The sequence below is a fragment of the Syzygium oleosum genome, unplaced genomic scaffold (assembly GCF_021117445.2).
Source record: "Syzygium oleosum isolate NSW1041296 unplaced genomic scaffold, Sole_v2.1 Sole_v2.17, whole genome shotgun sequence".
Taxonomy (NCBI): Eukaryota; Viridiplantae; Streptophyta; class Magnoliopsida; order Myrtales; family Myrtaceae; genus Syzygium; species Syzygium oleosum.
This window is the reverse complement of record NW_026607501.1, coordinates 5,319,494-5,325,138: the sequence shown is the minus strand read 5'-3', so window position 1 is coordinate 5,325,138 and position 5,645 is coordinate 5,319,494.

Here is a 5,645-nt window from a genome sequence, read left to right as displayed (position 1 = left end):
CTCAGGCTAATGGATTGTTAAGACTAAGCCTAACTCGGGCCCTCCCAAGCCCTACCAATTCGCAACTTAGGGTTTAAATTTTTAACATGCAAAAGTTTTCATGCTTGGAGTCGCCACTAATCTATTTGTGGTAGGTTGATTAGAAACCTAAATAAAACATAGGGAGATATGTTTTATTCCTACGAACCAGAGATTCTAAGCCCGGGGACTTGATTACGCTAGATCTGGTCTAACGCCCTTTCGGTACCTTTTCTTTTCAAAAATGTTTTGGCAGGCAGTTTGGATCCATTTCAACTTAGTTACTAACATGTGAGGTGTTCATGCAAGTGCGCAAACCACCAATTTAACACCCAGAAAGCATTAAATAAATTGCAAGTTTGGAAGAATTACTTACCTGGAAGCAACGTAAGCATCTGCATTGTTAGCTAGAAAATCACATTGACACCCTAATATGATTTCTAATTAACAAGCAATTCACTCAATTTCTTTTTTTTTGGATTTTCACTTATTTAAATGAAATCTAGCCTATATGCAATGACATGCGAAAATGACATGCGATTAATGCAACCTAGCATGCAAACTATATGTCGTGCGACGACGTGACCTATTTCTAATGACAGGACGAATGATTATTTTTGGTATTTTCTCAATTTAGATTCGGAATAATAAAAATGCCTAAATTAACATGCAAACTATGATGACTTAATCTACCCTAGCATGATTTCTTTTTAGGATTTTTGTTAAAATTCGAAATAATGAATAACCTGAATAATCTATTAAGATTAGAATATTACTTAATTTAAACTAGGAAATAGATCATCTCAAGTCCTAATTTAAATTAAATAACTACTCTATCTTCTAGATACATTTAGGATTCCTAGACATGCAAAAACTCTAATTCAAATCTAATTAATATTTTTTGAATTTTCTGTTTATTTGAAAAAGGAAAGCAATTAAATAAACAAGGATGGCAACCACATTCAAAACGTCCACGCGATCCGCCATATTTGTTTCAAACTCGGATTAGGCACAAAAATCAAACTATCGGTCATATCTATAGGGTTATAGATATCAACGGAAAGCCGATTATTCAAATTTAGAAAGCGGATAAAAATCATTATCGTACCCAAGTGGTTATGGATAGGATAATAATTTTTCGTATCGCCGCGTATCGAACCTTAGGGATAAGGTCGGATAGTCGTCCAGATACGTTGCTAAATTAGGAAGTTTTCCTAATTTTGAATATTTAAAAATATTGCGGATATATCGAACATTATCCTAAGATATCTAAATATCCACATGATATTCACGAAATATTCAAACACCCATATTAGGAAATTAAATATTCTGAAAATATCGGATAATGTTGAATTACCTAATTTGCAGATAATTCCCAAATTCAAATCGACTCGGGATCGAGTTTGCGGATCGGGATCGGACTCGGACGACGGGCGACGCGGCGTCGGCGCGGCGGCTCACGGTGGCGTCCGGCGACGGGCGCGGTGGAGCGCGCAGTGGTAGCGGTTCCCCGCTGAACAACGGCGGGTCACGAGCGGCGATAATGCGTCAAGGACGACGCGGTGGTGGTGCTCGTCGAAGGGATGCTGCGTAAATCAGGTGCTCCCTGGAAAACTTTTCTTCGTTGAACAAAGCAACCCAGTGATATTGTGATTTGACAGTGAACGTGGCTTCTCTTCTCTTCCTCAAAGCCACCTGTTTGTTACACGATGAAGTCTTCCTTATCAAACGGTGGTCAAAGTCCCTCTTTTTCTCACCACACCTCCACCACTGGGCTCTCTATAATCACGTCATTATCAATCTTCCTCTGCTCGTTTGACTTGTGGCCATTGGAGGCGACTGATGCTCCCGGAGACACTTGTTGGTAGGCGTTGTGTGGCGGCTCAGCAGGGATCACGAGCCAGGAGGCAACAGTGATGTTGAGAGGGACAGGCGAGCGGCAACGTCGTCAAGGAGTTACGGGACGAACGGCTTCGCGTCGGTGCGGGGAGTCCTCGGCGGGGTCTTCGGCGGATCGGTTAACGGGAAGGAGCAGCCGGCTGGGGAACAGCAACTACGTAGCAAGGACGGCGTCGAGCGGCTATGACTGATTGCGGTGGTACAGCAGCTCGGTCAGCGGAGAGACGCGGCAAGGGGGGGTGCAGCCAAAGGCTTGGCTGCGGGCTCTCTTCAAGTTGTCTTTCTCACTCCTTCTTTGGCGTTTCCTCCTTTGCCTTCTCTATGAGTACAGAACATGGAGACCTTTTGTTCTCCACCTTGACTCTCGTGAGTTGAGCCTCTGCCGAAAGAACAAAAAATAATCTCTCTCTTTCTCTTTTCTCTCAAGTGATTCACTCGTGTGTTCTCTGAAATTTCTGAACTTGAAAATTATTAAAGCCCCCCTTTGATTATGATGCATAACGATATATTTATATCGCAACCCTAGGTTAATTAACCGGGCTTCCTAGTCCTAATGGGCTTAGACTTAGGCTTAGATTTTAATTTAATTTAAATGGGCTGAATTAATTAAGGATAATGGGCTGAATTAAGCTCAAATTAAAACAACCGAGCCCGTTTGACTCGTAATTCCCGGCCCTTGCCTTCCGAGCGAGCCGAGTCCCATTCGATGAAATTTAAGCTCGTTCGTCACCGCCGGTCCGATGCAAAATGCAATTAATTTAAATGGATTTAAACTATATGTTTATGCAATTTAAATATTTTTGTTTAGGGGTTAAAAATTTAATCCCTAATTTTCTATGCAAATTACACTAAATGATACGCCAAAATTTAGGTGTCAACAGACATTGTTCAGACTAGTATTCAAACTCAAGTCGGCATCTTCAATGCATATTGAGTTTGAGGGGATGTTAGAGATATTTAAGATAATTATGATGTAGAATTGAAGCTCGCACAGGTTCAAATTCATCATTAAGTGCCATAAAAAAATTGCATAACACGCATACGATCGCGATATTCAGTGAACTTGTGAGCATCAGAATCCACGTCCCAGTATGGTTCAAATAATGCTAGTTGATCCCATATAGCATGCATTCAGGATAAAAAATCATTAATAGATTGACTTGCCTCATGATGCATGCGATGCAGATTCCTCTTGAGATTGATGGGCAATATCCGAAGTGAAATACCGGCTAGCAAGTAGATCCCTTGCTTCCTTGGTCGTATTAAGATAGCCAAATTGAAGTCTAATAGATGGAATCGAAGTGTTGAGGAACAAAGTAAGGATCTAATGGTTTTTGCTATCCCAATCCTTCAAGCGTTCATTAAATTTGTCTTCAGCTTCACCAATAATCTGAGTAGGTATACTAGTACTACCAGTGACGTAACGCCGGAGCCGACGCCCTCTAAAAAAACTAGATATTTCTTGAGGCCATAAGATTTAATTGGAACCATTCAAAATGGTCTGAATGCGTATTGAAACTTCCAATTTTTTCATAATATGAAAAATACTAGTATAAATTGAGTAGATAATATAGTGAGTTTAAAGAAAATGGGCACTTCCAAAGTTGATATACAGAAACTAAGGCCACAAATAGGTTCAGGACATCAAAATACCTCAGGAACCGGTCGAAAAACACAAAGAACCGATTGGAAACAGGTCAAACCAATCGGAAGATAGGTGAACCGGTTTGGTCAACGAAAGTCAACGATGGTCAAGGAACGGTCAACGTCGATCAATGTTTGGTCAACGCGCTCAACGGTCAAGGTCAGAGGCTGACGCGGCAGATGACATCACTTCTTCACTAGCGTGCGGCGGATCACATGAGAGGCACGTGGCGCGTGAAGGCCACTCGCAGAGGCTTCAGTGGTGGGTGGAGGCTCGTGCGGCATTAGACGGCGACAATCTTCCCAAATCCTGACTCACCGGGTGATGTAGAGGCGGATGGTGGTGTTGGGTTGCTGAAATATGAAACTTAAAGTGTCGTAATAGCACCGAAAAGTTTCGGAGTCTGTGAGTCCTGAGAGGTGGTGGTGCGTGGCGTAGTGTGAGAGCTCGCACGGCGGCTAACGGCGATGAAATTTTAGGGTATGGCTGTTTTGAGGTTGGCAAGTTTACTAGTGGAGTCGGTTTTGCGAAAAAAAAAAAACTAACAGAAAGTGGCGGTACAACACTCAACAGCAGTGGGTTTTACCAAATATGGACACCGGGCGGCTGACTAATATTGCTGCGACTGCCACCTTGTAATAGACTTCAACTTAAAGGGCTATGATAGCATGTGGGATTTTGTGAGACTATAACTAACCGTTTTAAAAGTTTAAGTTGTTAGATGAAGGCGTATTTAATTATTCTAATACTTATGTTAGAGATATTTAGGATAATTATGATGATTTTATGTATCTTTCAAGATTATGTGAATATCTCTCTTTGATTGTGTCTTTCTTGATTGATATATTATCTTGAGTCTTTTCATAAAGCCTATAAATAGATCGATGTAATTTTCATTATTATTATATATCGAAATATATAGAAATTTTCTCGATTCTCTCTTCTGCGTTCTTATTTTCAACTAGAGCAATCATTGCATACATGTTTAAAACCTCCTAAATTAACTAAGTAAAAAGGCTCAGTTTCTTCAAAAATCCTTTTCACGAATTTCCAGCCCCTCAAAAGTTCGATTTGTGACAAAAGTTCAAGAGAACGTTGGAATTGCAAGGTTGCCTGAGGTTGTCCGGGTCAAAGCCATCAAAAAGGTTGTGATACATCCGAAACAAGAACTCGTCTAGCAGATTCTACATGGGGCTCCTGGGAAGAGGCTTCTTCTCCATGCATAGCATCAGCTTTGCCCATCAGCAACTGAGTCCTGCTGGATACTTCTGGAAGCCTTTGACTCCCCAGTCATCATCACCTTTTGGCGTACTGGCACTTGAATATCCATAAGTTCTTTTCCTGCTACAAGAATAGAGAATCGGAACTAAACCAACATTTATTAAGTAAAATCGATCAGCTAAATGGGAAAAACAAAAAACTCACCTGCCGGAGCTTGAAAAAGGTATAGGAAGAGTGCTGGGCTTAGGGGTAAGCGCGGTTCCAGGGTAGAACCGGGAACCGGAGAACCGGATCCGGTGGGTCCGGTTCGGTTCCAGGTTCCATGGACAGAGGGTCCGGTTCTCGGTTCCCCATTTTTAGGAATCGGCTGTTCCGGTTCCGGTTCCCAGTTCCTATAGGAACCGGAACCGGAACCTGGAACCGGAACCGGATCGGAACCGGGAACCGGAACCGGAACCAAGAACCGGGACCAGGAACCGGATCCCTAAAAATTAAAACATAAACCACACATTTGGTATTTAGAAACCCTAATTCACTTTGTCCCTCCTGCAGCCCTGCTTCCACTTCCGCGTCGCTCTCTCTTTCGCTTTTGCCTTGCTCCTCGCTCGGTCGCTCCTGCTTCCACTTCCGCCTTGCTCCCGCTTCTGCCTCGCTCCTCGCTCCCGCTTCTTGCTTTCGCCTTGCTCCTCGCTCCCGCTTCCGCGGTTCTCTCCCGCTTCCGCCTCGCTCCGCCTTCTTCGCCGCAGGTCTCGTGATCTCCCCACACGGATTCGCTGCGATTATTCGGGCTCGCCGCCGTCTTCCTCCTCTGAAGCTCCGTCGCTCTGGTACGTAACGTCTTCGAACAACCCCTGCCATTCAC